Source organism: Anomaloglossus baeobatrachus, chromosome 5 (genome assembly GCF_048569485.1).
Source record: "Anomaloglossus baeobatrachus isolate aAnoBae1 chromosome 5, aAnoBae1.hap1, whole genome shotgun sequence".
In the NCBI taxonomy this organism is placed as follows: domain Eukaryota; kingdom Metazoa; phylum Chordata; class Amphibia; order Anura; family Aromobatidae; genus Anomaloglossus; species Anomaloglossus baeobatrachus.
In genome coordinates, this window is record NC_134357.1 from 256711046 (window position 1) to 256728117 (window position 17072).

The following is a 17072-nucleotide window of genomic DNA, read 5'->3' on the forward strand; positions in this document are numbered from 1 at the left end:
GGGACAGGAGGTCGACGTCCCTCGACAGGAACGTCTCTCTTTCCCTTGCAGCCAAAACCTCTCTTCAGTGGTGGCTTCTTCCCACTTCTCTATCGCAGGGAAAATCCTTCCTGCCCCCATCCTGGGCTGTGGTCACGACGGACGCGAGCCTGTCAGGGTGGGGAGCGGTTTTTCTCCACCACAGGGCTCAGGGAACCTGGACTCCGATAGAGTCTTCCCTTCAGATCAATGTTCTGGAGATAAGGGCAGTGTATCTAGCCCTAAAGGCGTTCCATCGGTGGCTGGAGGGCAGGCAGATCCGCATACAGTCGGACAACGCCACGGCGGTCGCGTACATCAACCACCAGGGCGGCACGCGCAGCCGTCAAGCCTTCCAGGAAGTCCGGCGGATTCTGCTGTGGGCGGAAGCCACAGCCTCCACCATCTCCGCAGTTCACATCCCGGGCGTAGAAAACTGGGAAGCAGATTTTCTCAGTCGTCAGGGCATGGATGCGGGGGAATGGTCTCTTCACCCAGACGTGTTTCGAGAGATCTGTCGCCGCTGGGGAACGCCGGACGTCGATCTCATGGCGTCACGGCACAACAACAAGGTCCCGGCCTTCATGGCACGGTCTCAAGATCACAGAGCTCTGGCGGCGGACGCGTTAGTTCAGGATTGGTCGCAGTTTCGACTCCCTTATGTGTTTCCTCCTCTGGCGATGTTGCCCAGAGTGTTACGCAAGATCAGATCCGACTGTCGTCGCGCCATTCTCGTCGCTCCAGATTGGCCGAGGCGGTCGTGGTACCCGGATCTGTGGCATCTCACGCTGGGTCAGCCGTGGGCGCTTCCAGACCGCACAGACCTGCTGTCACAAGGGCCGTTTTTCCATCTGAATTCTGCGGCCCTCAACCTGACTGTGTGGCCATTGAGTCCTGGCTCCTAGCGTCATCGGGGTTATCTCAGGATGTCATTGCCACTATGAGACAGGCCAGGAAACCAACGTCCGCCAAGATCTATTACAGGTCGTGGCGGATCTTCTTGTCCTGGTGCTCTGATAAGGGTTTTACTCCCTGGCCTTTTGCCTTACCCATTTTTCTTTCATTCCTTCAATCCGGAATGGACAAGGGGTTGTCACTCGGCTCTCTCAAGGGACAAGTATCGGTGCTCTCAGTATTTTTTCAAAAGCGCCTAGCAAGGCTTCCGCAGGTCCGCACGTTCCTGCCGGGGAGTTTGCCACATAGTTCCACCCTACAAGCGTCCGCTGGAACCCTGGGACCTTAACAGGGTGCTAATGGCTCTTCAAAAACCACCTTTCGAGCCGCTGCGGGATGTCTCTTTATCACATCTTTCGCAGAAGGTGGCATTTCTTGTGGCAATTACCTCACTCCGAAGAGTGTCGGAGCTTGCAGCGCTGTCATGCAAATCCCCTTTCCTGGTTTTTCACCAGGATAAGGTGGTTCTGCGTCCTGTCCCGGAGTTTCTCCCTAAGGTGGTATCTCCTTTTCATCTCAATCAGGATATCTCCTTACCGTCATTTTGCCCTCATCCAGTTCACCAGTGTGAAAAGGATTTGCATTTATTAGATCTAGTGAGAGCACTCCAGCTCTACGTGTCTCGCACGGCGCCCCTGCGCCGTTCAGATGCGCTCTTTGTCCTTGTCGCTGGCCAGCGAAAGGGTTCGCAGGCTTCCAAGTCAACTTTGGCTCGGTGGATCAAGGAACCGATTCTTGAAGCCTACCGTTCTTCGGGGCTTCCTCTTCCTTCGGGGCTGAAAGCCCATTCTACCAGAGCCGTGGGTGCGTCCTGGGCATTGCGGCACCGGGCTACGGCTCAGCAGGTGTGTCAGGCAGCTACCTGGTCTAGTCTGCACACCTTCACAAAACACTATCAAGTGCATACCTATACTTCGGCAGATGCCAGTCTAGGTAGGCGAGTCCTTCAGGCGGCGATTGCCCACCTGTAGGAAGGGGTCGTTTTCGGCTCTCTTTTATTGAGGTATTCTTTTACCCACCCAGGGACTGCTTTTGGACGTCCCAATTGTCTGGGTCTCCCAATGGAGCGACAAAGAAGGGAATTTTGTTTACTTACCGTAAATTCCTTTTCTTCTAGCTCCTATTGGGAGACCCAGCACCCGCCCCTGTTCCCTTCGGGCTGGTTGTTCTTTTGTGTACACATGTTGTTCATGTTGAATTGTTCTTTTGGTTATGGTTTCAGTTCTCCGAACATCCTTCGGATTGAATTTACCCCAGACCAATTTATAAGTTTCCTCCTTCCTGCTTTTGCACCAAATGTGAGGAGCCCGTGATCCACGGGAGGGTGTATAGGCAGAGGGGAGGGGTTACACTTTTTCAGTGTAATACTTTGTGCGGCCTCCGGAGGCAGAAGCTATACACCCAATTGTCTGGGTCTCCCAATAGGAGCTAGAAGAAAAGGAATTTACGGTAAGTAAACAAAATTCCCTTCTTTTTTAACCCTTTAATTTCAATGGGCCGAAAGGGGGGTGATTTGATCTTTTGTTTTTGTTTGTTTTTTCTTTGTCGCTCCATTGGGAGACCCAGACAATTGGGTGTATAGCTTCTGCCTCCGGAGGCCACACAAAGTATTACACTTTAAAAAGTGTAACCCCTCCCCTCTGCCTATACACCCTCCCGTGCATCACGGGCCCATCAGTTTTATGCTTTGTGTTGAAGGAGGCACACAGTCACGCAAGCTCCACATTTTAGTCAGCAGCAGCTGCTGATTTTATCGGATGGAAGAAAAGAGGGCCCCCCACAGGGCCCCCGGCATGCTCCCTTCTCACCCCACTAATGTCGGCGGTGCTGTTAAGGTTGAGGTACCCATTGCGGGTACAAAGGCTGGAGCCACATGCCGTTTTCCTTCCCCATCCCTTAGAGGCTCTGGGAGAAGTGGGATCCTAACCGGTCACCATGCACTGGGACCGGGCTCCCTCCGCAGCCCCTGGGGGAATCTGACGGACAGGAGACTGGGTATTGTCAGGGACAGGCCCTGCTTCTAAGAGGTACTCTGTGTCCCCTTGGGGACGGCGCATGGAGCGCCTGTGTAACAGACGCTGCAGCGGCCGCTGTGTTTTTTGTGACGCCGGGACTACCGCGCCTGTTTGCCGGCCGGCGTTATTAAATTTAGTCCCCGGCTTCTGCGGCCTAGTACAATAACTCACGCCCCCGGGCCTGCCAGTCAGGGGTAAGGGCGGGACGCTCGACTACACGTCGGCGGTGAGGGCTGGAGCATACTTAGGTATCCTCCTCCCCCCTCACTGAGCACTGCGGGGCACCAGATTCCCGCACTTTATTAGGCACGCCCACGGCTCCCTCCTCCTCTGAGAACGCTGGCAGACATTGTTATAATCACTTCTGCCGGTGGAGGAATACAGAACGAGCTCTGTAACGCTGGGAGGCCCAGGCAGGGAATCTGGTGGACACACAACCGCTTTGGGCGGTCGGTAAGCCGCACCGGTTACCAGGTGCTGGCCCCCTTGGGTGCCGAAGTGTGTGTGTATATATAATATATATATATATATATATATATATATATATATATATATATATATATATATATATATATATATATATATATATATATATATATATATTATTATTATATAATATATAAATATAATATATATTATACATTTTCTCTGTTCGGCCGCATTATTGCCCTTGGCTATATACCCTCACTGATTACTCTAAGAGGAGACAACAGCATGTCGTCCGCAAAGAGCAAGGGTACCAAGGCACAGGCTTATTTTGCAACCTGTACCTCTTGTGCGGCTATGTTACCTGCAGGTTCCACCTACCCTCATTGTGTGCAATGCTCGGCCCCTGTGGCACTCACTCAGCCGGAGCCTCAGGCACTGGTGGGACCCTCGGCTCAGGTAGAACCACCGGCTCCCACTGTCCAGGTGACAGGGACAGAGTTTGCAGTTTTGGCTGAGAAACTCTGAGTCGCTTTCACAATCCATGGCTCAGTCTATGGATAGATGGTCTGCTAAGATACTAGAAGCCTTGCAGTCCAGACCGGTAACACAGGCCCAGGGCACTGTGCGTTCATTGCCCCCAGGCCCCCCTCGGTCGGCGCAGCAAAGTGCTCCTGAGGTGACACCTAGGTCCCACGGTGAGGACTCCGACTCGGACCACAGTCCCAGACTGGCTAAGCGGGCTTGCTGGGGACCTTCCTCGACTTCATCACGCTGCTCAGGGTCTCAGCATGAGGACTCGCTGGAGGATGAAGCGGAGGTCGCAGCTCAGGGCTCTGACCCTGACGTTGCTCTCAATCTTGATACACCTGAAGGGGACGCCATAGTAAATGACCTTATAGCGTCCATCAACCAGGTGCTAGAACTTTCTCCTCCAACTCCACCTATAGAGGAGTCGGCTTCACAGCAGGAGAAACACCAGTTTAGGTTTCCCAAACGTACACGGAGTGCGTTTTTCGATCACTCCAACTTCAGAGATGCTGTCCAGAAGCACCGAGCATTTCCGGACAAGCGCTTTACTAAGCGCCTTAATGACACACGTTACCCCTTCCCCCCTGACGTAGTTAAGGGTTGGGCTCAGTGTCCCAAAGTGGATCCTCCAGTCTCTAGACTGGCGGCTAGATCCGTAGTATCAGTAGCAGATGGCTCATCGCTCAAGGATGCCACTGACAGGCAAATAGAGCTCCTGATGAAATCCATCTATGAAGCCATAGGCGCGTCTTTTGCTCCGGCATTCGCAGCCGTGTGGACACTCCAAGCTATCTCAGCTTGTCTGTCTGAGATTAATGCGGTCACACGTACCTCTACTCCGCAGGTTGTGTCTTTGACTTCTCAGGCGTCGGCTTTTTCGTCCTACGCCATGAACGCCGTCCTGGACTCTGCGAGCCGTACAGCGGTAGCATCCGCCAATTCGGTGGCAGTCCGCAGGGCCATGTGGCTACGCGAATGGAAGGCAGACTCTGCTTCCAAGAAGTTCTTAACCGGTTTGCCATTTTCTGGCGACCGTTTGTTTGGCGAGCAATTGGACGAAATTATTAAACAATCCAAGGGAAAGGACTCGTCCTTACCCCAGTCCAAACCAAACAGACCTCAGCAGCGAAAGATTCAGCCGAGGTTTCGGTCCTATCGGCCCTCAGACAGGTCCCATTCCTCGTCCAACAGGTCACAGAAGGGCCAGAGGAACTCTTCTGCATGGCGGTCTAAGTCACGTCCTAAAAAGACCGCCGGAGGAACCGCCCCCAAGGCGGCCTCCTCATGACTTTCGGCCTCCCCAAACCGCATCCTCGGTCGTGGCAGGCTCTCCCGCTTTTGCGACGCCTGGTGGCCACATGTCCAAGACCGATGGGTGAGAGACTTTCTGTCTCACGGTTACAGGATAGAGCTCAGTTCTCGTCCTCCGACTCGTTTCTTCAGAACATCTCTGCCCCCCGAGCGAGCCGATGCACTTTTTCAGGCGGTGAACACTCTGAAGGCAGAAGGAGTGGTGATTCCCGTTCCCCCTCAGGAACATGGTCACGGCTTCTACTCCAACTCGTTCGTGGTGCCAAAAAAGGACGGATCATTCCGTCCCGTTCTGGACCTCAAACTGCTCAACAGACACGTGAGAACCAGACGGTTCCGGATGGAATCTCTCCGCTCTGTCATCGCCTCGATGTCCCAAGGAGACTTCCTAGCATCAATCGACATCAGGGATGCTTATCTCCATGTGCCGATTGCACCAGAGCATCAACGCTTCCTGCGTTTCGCCATCAAAGACGAACACCTTCAGTTCGTAGCACTGCCTTTCGGCCTGGCGACAGCCCCACGGGTCTTCACCAAGGTCATGGCAGCAGTAGTGGCGGTCCTACACTCTCAGGGCCACTCGGTGATCCCTTACTTAGACGATCTTCTAGTCAAGGCACCCTCCCGGGTGGCATGCCAACACAGCCTGACCATTGCGCTGGAGACTCTCCAGAGGTTCGGGTGGATCATCAATTTCCCAAAGTCAAAATTGACACCGACCCAATCGCTGACTTACCTCGGCATGGAGTTTCATACTCTCTCAGCGATGGTGAAGCTACCGCTGGACAAACAGCGTTCACTACAGACAGGGGTGCACTCTCTCCTTCAAGCCCAGTCACACCCCTTGAGGCGCCTCATGCACTTCCTAGGGAAGATGGTGGCAGCAATGGAGGCAGTTCCCTTTGCGCAGTTTCATCTGCGTCCACTTCAATGGGACATTCTCCGCAAATGGGACAGGAGGTCGACGTCCCTACACAGGAACGTCTCCCTTTCACGGGCAGCCAAAACCTCTCTTCAGTGGTGGCTTCTTCCCACTTCTTTGTCGAAAGGAAAATCCTTTCTGCCCCCATCCTGGGCTGTGGTCACGACGGACGCGAGTCTGTCAGGGTGGGGAGCGGTCTTCCTCCACCACAGGGCTCAGGGAACCTGGACTCCGACAGAGTCCTCCCTTCAGATCAATGTTCTGGAGATAAGGGCTGTGTATCTAGCCCTAAAGGCGTTCCAGCGGTGGCTGGAGGGCAGGCAGATCCGAATACAGTCAGACAACGCCACGGCGGTTGCGTACATCAACCACCAGGGCGGCACACGCAGTCGTCAAGCCTTCCAAGAAGTTCGGCGGATTCTGCTGTGGGCGGAAGCCACAGCCTCCACCATCTCCGCAGTTCACATCCCGGGCGTAGAAAACTGGGAAGCAGACTTTCTCAGTCGCCAGGGCATGGACGCAGGGGAATGGTCTCTGCACCCGGACGTGTTTCAAGAGATCTGTTGCCGCTGGGGAACGCCGGACGTCGATCTAATGGCGTCTCGGCACAACAACAAAGTCCCGGCATTCATGGCACGGTCTCAAGATCACAGAGCTCTGGCGGCAGACGCATTAGTTCAGGATTGGTCGCAGTTTCGACTGCCTTATGTATTTCCTCCTCTGGCACTGCTGCCCAGAGTGTTACGCAAGATCAGGTCCGACTGCCGCCGCGCCATCCTCATCGCACCAGACTGGCCGAGGAGGTCGTGGTACCCGGATCTGTGGCACCTCACGGTAGGCCAACCGTGGGCACTCCCAGACCGACCAGACTTACTGTCTCAAGGGCCATTTTTCCATCTGAATTCTGCGGCCCTCAACCTGACTGTGTGGCCATTGAGTCCTGGCTCCTAGCGTCCTCAGGGTTATCTCAAGATGTCATTGCCACTATGAGACAGGCCAGGAAACCAACGTCCGCCAAGATCCACCACAGGACTTGGAGGATCTTCTTATCCTGGTGCTCTAATCAGGGTTTTACTCCCTGGCCGTTTGCCTTGCCCACTTTTCTTTCTTTCCTTCAATCCGGAATGGACAAGGGTTTGTCTCTCGGCTCTCTCAAGGGACAAGTATCGGCGCTTTCCGTGTTTTTTCAAAAGCGTCTAGCCAGGCTTCCGCAGGTCCGCACGTTCCTGCAGGGGGTTTGCCACATAGTCCCACCTTACAAGCGTCCGCTAGAACCCTGGGATCTTAACAGGGTGCTCACGGCTCTCCAGAAGCCACCTTTCGAGCCGATGCGGGATGTCTCTCTATCACGCCTTTCGCAGAAGGTGGCCTTCCTAGTGGCAGTCACATCACTTAGGAGAGTGTCTGAGCTAGCAGCGCTGTCATGCAAAGCCCCCTTCCTGGTGTTTCACCAGGATAAGGTGGTTCTGCGTCCGGTCCCGGAATTTCTCCCTAAAGTGGTATCCCCTTTTCATCTTAATCAGGATATCTCCTTACCTTCTTTTTGCCCTCATCCAGTTCACCGATGTGAAAAGGATTTGCACTTGTTAGATCTCGTGAGAGCACTCAGGCTCTACATTTCTCGCACGGCGCCCTTGCGCCGTTCTGATGCACTCTTTGTCCTTGTCGCTGGCCAGCGTAAGGGGTCGCAGGCTTCCAAGTCAACCTTGGCTCGGTGGATCAAGGAACCGATTCTTGAAGCCTACCGTTCGTCTGGGCTTCCGATTCCTTCAGGGCTGAAAGCCCATTCTACCAGAGCCGTAGGTGCGTCCTGGGCATTGCGGCACCAGGCTACGGCTCAGCAGGTGTGTCAGGCGGCTACCTGGTCGAGTCTGCACACTTTCACGAAACACTATCAGGTGCATGCCTATGCTTCGGCAGATGCCAGCCTAGGTAGGCGAGTCCTTCAGGCGGCGGTTGCCCACCTGTAAGAAGGGGCCGTTTTTCGGCTTTTTTTATCGAGGTATTCTTTTACCCACCCAGGGACTGCTTTTGGACGTCCCAATTGTCTGGGTCTCCCAATGGAGCGACAAAGAAGGGAATTTTGTTTACTTATCGTAAATTCCTTTTCTTCTAGCTCCTATTGGGAGACCCAGCACCCGCCCCTGTTCCCTTCGGGCTGTTGTTCTTTTGTGTACACATGTTGTTCATGTTGAATTGTTCTTATGGTTCATGGTTTCAGTTCTCCGAACATCCTTCGGATTGAATTTACCTTAGACCAATTTATAAGTTTCCTCCTTCCTCCTTCCTGCTTTGGCACCAAAACTGATGGGCCCGTGATGCACGGGAGGGTGTATAGCAGAGGGGAGGGGTTACACTTTTTCAGTGTAATACTTTGTGTGGCCTCCGGAGGCAGAAGCTATACACCCAATTGTCTGGGTCTCCCAATAGGAGCTAGAAGAAAAGGAATTTACGGTAAGTAAACAAAATTCCCTTCTTTTTTAATTTTTTAAAACTTTTTTTTTTTTTTTTTATTTTACTAGTCCCCCTAGGAGGCTAGGGCTATTGCGATCAGCAGTCCGATCGCTCTGCACTATCTGCTGATCACAGCTACACAGCTGTAAACAGCAGATACGTGCACTTTCTGCTTCCCTGACCTCCGTGGAAAGCGAAAGTGAAAGTAGTTCATGTCTAGCACAGGAGTCATCACATGACCCTGTGCTACCATGACAACCATCGAACGTCACGTGATCATGTCACGTGACTTCCGGTATCGGGCGGTAAGTAAAACTTTACCGCGATCGCGTTTATAGTGGCGCTGTCACATATTGACAGCGCCGTTACAGGGGTTAAACGGCACGAGCAGATAACGATTCTGCTCGTGCCTAGCAGGCACACATCTCAGCTGTGAAAATTAGCTGAGATGTGCGCCGATCGCAGCATGCTGCCGCCAGGAGACCGAGGGCAGTAACGTTATGACGTTACTACGTCGTACGCTAGGACGTAATTTTACGGCCCGCGGTCGTTAAGGGGTTAATAAACACCTAACCACAAAACAACCGGCAAAAGGTCATAAAATATAAATAATTTTATTAATGTAAATCAATAAAAACCTTCCGTTTTCTTCCGGGATGTGGAGAAAAGATAAAGTCCTCCAGTATGCCTCGTTTCTCAACACACCTAGGATTTGGGGGTCGAATTTTTTTGTGTTTGGCTATGTTCACACGCGGCATCTTTTTGTCAGTGCATCTTGAGTGCATCTTAAAATGCTCCAAAAATACAGCACTTCTCTTGTATGGTCTACAGAACCTATGAGGTTCTTAGTTTATTGCCTATATTATTCTGTACTTTTGTTCACCATATTGTTCTATTAGGATGATTTTTAGGACATGTTTTACAAGATTAACCCAATCAGACCTTTGACATACCCATAGATCATGGTCAGAAAGGGGTTCTCGACCTCAGACATAAGGCTGTCATGGTGATCATGCAGGCACATAGGCTGTACCTGCACATCATCGCTGGGAGCTCAATTTAAGAGATGTCACAGCCAGGCCCGGTGTCCGCGCCGCCTCTGGCTATTTAATTCCCTAAATGCTGCAATCAGTACTGAGTGCAGCACTTAAGAGAGGGAGAGGCGCCCTTTCCCACCCAATTGACACCCCCGCAACGTAATCACGAACTGCCAATTGTTGCCATGGCATTCCAAGTTCAAATAATGACCTCCAGCTATGGTGGCCTATTAGACCATGACAAGACCATGGTCTAAAAGGATTTCTGTCAGTGTAACACATTGCAATGCATTATACCTGCCACCAGACTAAAAAAAGTTAAAATCCCATAGAGGGACGAAGTTTAAAAAAAAAAAAAAATAAAATGAAAAAAATATTTTTTACCAATAAATGTTTGTTTATGTAAAAGTAAACAAAAAAGGTGCACATTTAGTACCGCTATGTTCGATACCACCTGATCTTTAAAAGTGTCACACTAGTTACCCCCTTCAATGAATGCTGGAGAAAAAAAAGAAATAAAGCATTGTCTTTTGCCCCAATTCTTATCATACTGGCAAAACAAAGTGGAATTAAATGCGATAAAGCAGTCTGTGTAATAAAAAATATATATATATATATATCATATGGCTGAAAAACGTTATCTTGTCCTGCAAGAAAACAAGCCACCATATAGCTAAAGCTCTCGGGATAAAGCAATGCAAAAACAATGTGTTTTTTTTCTATAAGGTTTTTGTGTAAAAGCAGGAAAACATTAAAAAAAATCTATAAATGTGGTATCGCTGTAATCTTACTGACTTGAAGAATAAACCTGGCTTATCAATTTTACCACACGGTGAACGGTTACAAATAATAAATATTGAAATGCAATTTAATGTTCATTCTGCGTCCCAAAAATCAGAATAGAATGCAATGAAAAACTGTTGTGCCTGAAAATGGTATCCCTCATCCTACAAAAAAACAAGCCCTTCCATGAATGTCGGCAGAAACCTACAAAAATTAAAGCGCTCAAAATTTGGCAATGCGAAACTTTTTTTTTTTGTAAAAAAAAATGCTTGTGTGTGTGTGATGGTAGCCAGACTTGGGGGGGGGGAGGAAACTACAAATTTGATATCGCTGTAATGGCACAGATTCGTAGAATAATCTCCTCACTTACTGTATATTGCATGGCGTAAGCAATAAAACTAATTCTTGACCTGCTGTTCATATGTTTATTTTGCTTTACAAAGATCACAGTAAGGCTTAGCTCACGTTTATTCTGTGCTCTACACTGAGTGCTTACATGGGGGATTACGTGTATTAATCTCTGAAATCCGTGATTCAGACAGAACTTCTGATGGAACATTCCCTACAATAAGGCCAAGGAAGTCACCTTGGACTCTCTCTGGCCTATGATCTGGCACTGTCCATCTTTTCAGTAATACATAAAAGCGCAGTCAACCACAGTTTTGTGCATTTTTGAAAAGGGCAGCGCTGAACAGAGACCTGACTGAGTCCAGAGTATCTCTGATGTTTGCATTATAGTGAATGGATCCATTGGGGGTGTCCTCTGAATCCTGTCATTCGGAGATTTATGCCTGCTTTACACGAGATGATCTATCGTGCGATAGATCATCGGGGTCACGGTTTTTGTGACGCACATCCAGCATCGCTTGCGACATCGGCCTGTGTGACACCTCCTAGCGACGCAGTATCGCACACATATCGTGAGTCGTGTACTCGTCACTAGGTTTCATAAAATCGTTTATGAAACATGGCGCCGGTTGTTCATCGTTCCCGTGGCAGCACACGTCGCTCCGTGTGACACCACGAGAATGATGAACATCGCTTACCTGCATCCCACGGCTCCCGCCGGCTACGTGGAAGGAAGGAGGTGGGCAGGATGTTTACATCCTGCTCATCTCCGCCCCTCCGCCTCTATTGGCCGGCCGCCGTGTGACGTCGCTGTAACGCCGAACATCCCTCCCAATTCAGGAAGTGGATGTTCGCCGCCCTCAGCGACGTCGCACGGGAGGTAAGTACGTGTGACGGGGAGTTTACGACTTTGTGCGCCACAGGCAATCAATTGCCCATGACGCACAAACGACGTGGGCGGTTACGATCGCTCGTGCAATCGCACGATAGATCGTAACGTATAAAGCCCGCATTAGATGTAAGTGCTCAGTGTAGAGCACAGGATGAATGTGATCTAAAATTTTATATAAAATGTTCCCAATAAAAGCTGCAATTAAATCCACACAAAAACAAGTCTCTACTCAGATCTATCATCAGTCAATGGAAATATAGGGGGTTATTATGTTACTGGTAACACAAAGGCTCTGGAAAAGGGCTGTGGTTTCAACCCAAAAGAAATCCAGGAAATTCTGTGCTCCCAAATGCCCCCTTGGTTCTGAGCCCCACAATGTGGCTAAATCGCAGTTAGGCTATGTACCCACGGGACTATGTACCTGCTGATATGTCCGCAGGTTTCCCGCAGCAGCTCCCCGGAATCCGCAGCTATCCATTGCTGCGGGATTCCAGCGAAATATCTGCTGAAAACCTGCGGACATTCATGTGACTTACCTGCGGAAGTCCCGGCCTCTATCTCCATAGTGGAAAGGTGGGATATCTGCAGGTATTTCCGCATAAATAATTGACATGCAGTTACGTGCGGCAGCGGGACATCCGCAGCATTGATACAGCACTCCCCGTGTCCCATAGGATAACATGGGGAGTGTCTGTGCTTGCTAAAACTTGCGGATTTATCTAGAAAATCCAGATAAATCCGCAGGTTTTTCGCAGCAAAATCCGCGGGTACATTGTCCCGTGGGCACATGGCCTTACTGTCCACATGTTTGGCATTGTTGTAGTGATGAGAGCATGCTTAATTTACAGGGTGCAAGTCTCCAGAAGCACGAGCTGGGCACAATGTATGGACCCTAAAATGGCATATTTGCAATTTTCACTCAGCAACATCCATGCTTGTTTCTGGAAGATGCCCATAGTCAAAATCGTCACTACTCCTGTGGATAATTCACATTCTGCTCTCCTGACACTTAGGGGCGTTGTATATGGCGTCTGCAAACTATTGTAGAAAAATCTGTAGTCCAAGGGTCAAATAGAGCTCCTTCCCTTACGAGTCTCGCCGTGTGGCTTAGCAGTACTGTATAGACACATATGGGGTATTGCCATGGTCAGTAGAAATTATGTCAAGTTTTGGTGCTATTTTTTTCCCATGTGAAAATGTAAAATCTGGGATGAAAACTATTTTTGTGGTAGAAATATAATGAATTTTTTCTTCACCACCCAATGCTAAAATTCTGTGGCATCCATATGCTCACTGCACCCGCAGATGAATTCATTGAGAGGTGTAGTTTATAAGATGGGGTCACTGCTATTCTGGCACCTAATGGTTTGCGTGTGCCATGTCACATTGGCAAAGCCCCTAACTGCAGTAGAATATGGTACTCCTTCCTATCTGACCTTTCCACTTACCTGAAACGTAGTTCCCGATTTACATGTAGGGTATTGGCGTACGCACGAGAAATTGCACAACAAACTGTTTGGTCCATTTTTTCCTATTCGCCCTTATAACAGTTTAAAAACTTGGGGCTACGTCCCTCTGTTCTCTGCAGCACAGGGCTTTACACTGCTCTGGGACGTGGCATCCCATACAGGAGGGGTGAGGAACAGCTACTATATTATCGATTTAAGAGTTATATAAAGATAACAGAACTGAAGGGGCCAGCTCAACTCCATAGTGTATGACTGCAGGGACAGTACAAATATATTTTCTTTGTCGCTCCATTGGGAGACCCAGACAATTGGGTGTATAGCTTATGCCTCCGGAGGTCACACAAAGCATTACACTTAAAAGTGTAAACCCCTCCCCTCTGCCTATACACCCTCCCGTGCATCACGGGCTCCTCAGTTTTATTGCTTTGTGGAAGGAGGTCAATTTCCCAAAGTCAAAACTGACACCGACACAATCGCTGACATATCTCGGGATGGAGTTTCACACTCTCCCAGCGATAGTGAAACTTCCGCTGGACAAACAACGATCCCTACAGACAGGGGTGCGATCTCTCCTCCGAGCCCAGTCGCACCCCTTGAGACGCCTCATGCACTTCCTGGGGAAGATGGTGGCAGCAATGGAGGCAGTTCCATTTGCACAGTTTCATCTGCGTCCTCTTCAATGGGACATTCTCCGCAAATGGGACAGGAAATCGACGTCCCTCGACAGGAACGTCTCCCTTTCTCGGGCAGCCAAGGCATCCCTTCAGTGGTGGCTTCTTCCCACTTCTTTGTCGAAGGGGAAATCATTCCTGCCCCCATCCTGGGCTGTGGTCACGACGGACGCGAGTCTGTCAGGGTGGGGAGCGGTCTTCCTCCACCACAGGGCTCAGGGTATCTGGACTCAGCCAGAGTCCTCCCTTCAGATCAATGTTCTGGAGATAAGGGCAGTGTATCTAGCCCTGAAGGCGTTCCAGCCGTGGCTGGAAGGCAGGCAGATCCGAATTCAGTCGGACAACGCCACGGCGGTGGCATACATCAACCACCAAGGCGGCACGCACAGTCGGCAAGCCTTCCAGGAAGTTCAGCGGATTCTGCTGTGGGTGGAAGCCACAGCCTCCACCATCTCCGCAGTACACATCCCGGGCGTGGAAAACTGGGAAGCGGACTTTCTCAGTCGCCAGGGCATGGACGCAGGGGAATGGTCTCTTCACCCGGACGTGTTTCAAGAGATCTGTTGCCGCTGGGGGAAGCCGGACGTCGACCTAATGGCGTCCCGGCACAACAACAAGGTCCCGGCATTCATGGCACGGTCTCAAGATCACAGAGCTCTGGCGGCAGACGCCTTAGTTCAGGATTGGTCGCAGTTCCAACTGCCTTATGTCTTTCCTCCTCTGGCACTGCTGCCCAGAGTGTTACGCAAGATCAGGTCCGACTGCCGCCGCGCCCTCCTCGTCGCCCCAGACTGGCCAAGGAGGTCGTGGTACCCGGATCTGTGGCATCTCACGGTGGGTCAACCGTGGGCACTACCAGACCGACCAGACTTGCTGTCTCAAGGGCCATTTTTCCATCTGAATTCTGCGGCCCTCAACCTGACTGTGTGGCCATTGAGTCCTGGATCCTAGCGTCTTCAGGGTTATCTCAAGAGGTCATTGCCACTATGAGACAGGCCAGGAAACCAACGTCAGCCAAGATCTACCACAGGACGTGGAGGATCTTCTTATCCTGGTGCTCTGATCAGGGTTTTATTCCATGGCCATTTGCCTTGCCCACTTTTCTGTCTTTCCTTCAATCCGGAATGGAAAAGGGGCTGTCTCTCGGCTCTCTTAAGGGACAAGTCTCGGCGCTCTCTGTATTTTTTCAAAAGCGTCTAGCAAGGCTTCCGCAAGTACGCACGTTCCTGCAGGGGGTTTGCCACATAGTCCCCCCTTACAAGCACCCACTAGAACCCTGGGATCTGAACAGGGTGCTAATGGCTCTTCAGAAACCACCTTTCGAGCCAATGAGAGATATTTCTCTTTCTCGCCTCTCGCAGAAGGTGGTCTTCCTAGTGGCAGTCACATCACTTCGCAGAGTGTCTGAGCTAGCTGCACTGTCATGCAAAGCTCCCTTCCTGGTGTTTCACCAGGACAAGGTGGTTCTGCGTCCGGTTCCGGAATTTCTCCCGAAGGTGGTATCCCCTTTTCATCTCAATCAGGATATCTCCTTACCTTCTTTTTGTCCTCATCCAGTTCACCAATGTGAAAAGGATTTGCACTTGTTAGATCTTGTGAGAGCACTCCGGCTCTACATTTCTCGTACGGCGCCCCTGCGCCGCTCAGATGCGCTCTTTGTCCTTGTCGCTGGCCAGCGTAAAGGGTCGCAGGCTTCCAAGTCAACCTTGGCTCGGTGGATCAAGGAACCAATTCTTGAAGCCTACCGTTCTTCTGGCCTTCCGGTTCCTTCAGAACTGAAAGCCCATTCTACCAGAGCCGTGGGTGCGTCCTGGGCATTGCGGCACCAGGCTACGGCTCAGCAGGTGTGTCAGGCGGCTACCTGGTCGAGTCTGCACACTTTCACGAAGCACTATCAGGTGCATACCTACGCTTCGGCAGATGCCAGCTTAGGTAGGCGAGTCCTCCAGGCGGCGGTTGCCCACCTGTAGGAAGGGGCCGTCTTTCGGCTCTATTACCGGGGTATTCTTTACCCACCCAGGGACTGCTTTTGGACGTCCCAATTGTCTGGGTCTCCCAATGGAGCGACAAAGAAGAAGGGAATTTTGTTTACTTACCGTAAATTCCTTTTCTTCTAGCTCCAATTGGGAGACCCAGCACCCGCCCCTGTTCCCTTCGGGCTGTTGTTCTTTTGTGTACACATGTTGTTCATGTTGAATTGTTCTTGGTTCATGGTTTAAGTTCTCCGAACATCCTTCGGATTGAATTTACCTTAGACCAATTTATAAGTTTCCTCCTTCCTGCTTTTGCACCAAAACTGAGGAGCCCGTGATGCACGGGAGGTTGTATAGGCAGAGGAGAGGAGTTTACACTTTTAAGTGTAATGCTTTGTGTGACCTCCGGAGGCATAAGCTATACACCCAATTGTCTGGGTCTCCCAGTTGGAGCTAGAAGAAAAGGAATTTACGGTAAGTAAACAAAATTCCCTTTATCTCCACGGAGTACCCATTTAAGTGCCAGGATAGCGTATTCATAGGTGATGTGCTCCTATCACTGAGTAACTAACTAAGCAGCTCCATAGTTCTCTTGATCTGTGCTATTAATGCCAGGCAGGGGTGTCTGGGCCGGGCAGGGCAGGGGTGTCTGGGCCGGGCAGGGCAGGGGTGTCTGGGCCGGGCAGGGCAGGGGTGTCTGGGCCGGGCAGGGCAGGGGTGTCTGGGCCGGGCCGGGCAGGGGTGTCTGGGCCGGGGTGTCTGGCCCGGGCAGGAGTGGCCGAGCTGAGCTCGCAGGTTAGGGAAAGTTGTGTCTACATGAGGGTTACTAGAATGGGATTCCTGGTGCACAGGCTGAAGAAAAATAACACTCACATGGAGAAAGGAAGATGATTTACACTTAGCAGGATAGTCTCAGTCTCCCAGACAAAAGCCGATCTCCTGCATTTCCAATCTCTGTCTATGCACCATGGAGGATACTTATGTGATGCCGTGCTCGTGTGGTCATTAAGGACCACACAGAAAATCAGTGCAGTACGGCACTGCTTGATATAAAATCTGCAATAGGCGTCCTTTATAGTGCGGAAATTAGAATAACTTCTACTAAAGCGCTCATCCGGCTAAATTGTGTGTATAAGGAATTTAGCTGTCATAAATGAAAGACATTACACATGGAACACACCAGGCACATCGCTGATTCCACAATAAAGCTGAGTTCACATGTCCAGTGATCATCCATTAGAACGGATACGTTGACATACAACTTTATC

At 50.7% G+C, this 17072-nt stretch overlaps 1 protein-coding gene across 1 annotated transcript in view; it reads left to right on the top strand.

Annotated features, from left to right (window-relative positions):
- The window catches only part of LOC142311181 (uncharacterized), a 45875-nt gene that overhangs the window by 10358 nt on the left and 18445 nt on the right, over nucleotides 1-17072 (top strand). The gene's annotated exons all lie outside the window — the stretch shown is intronic.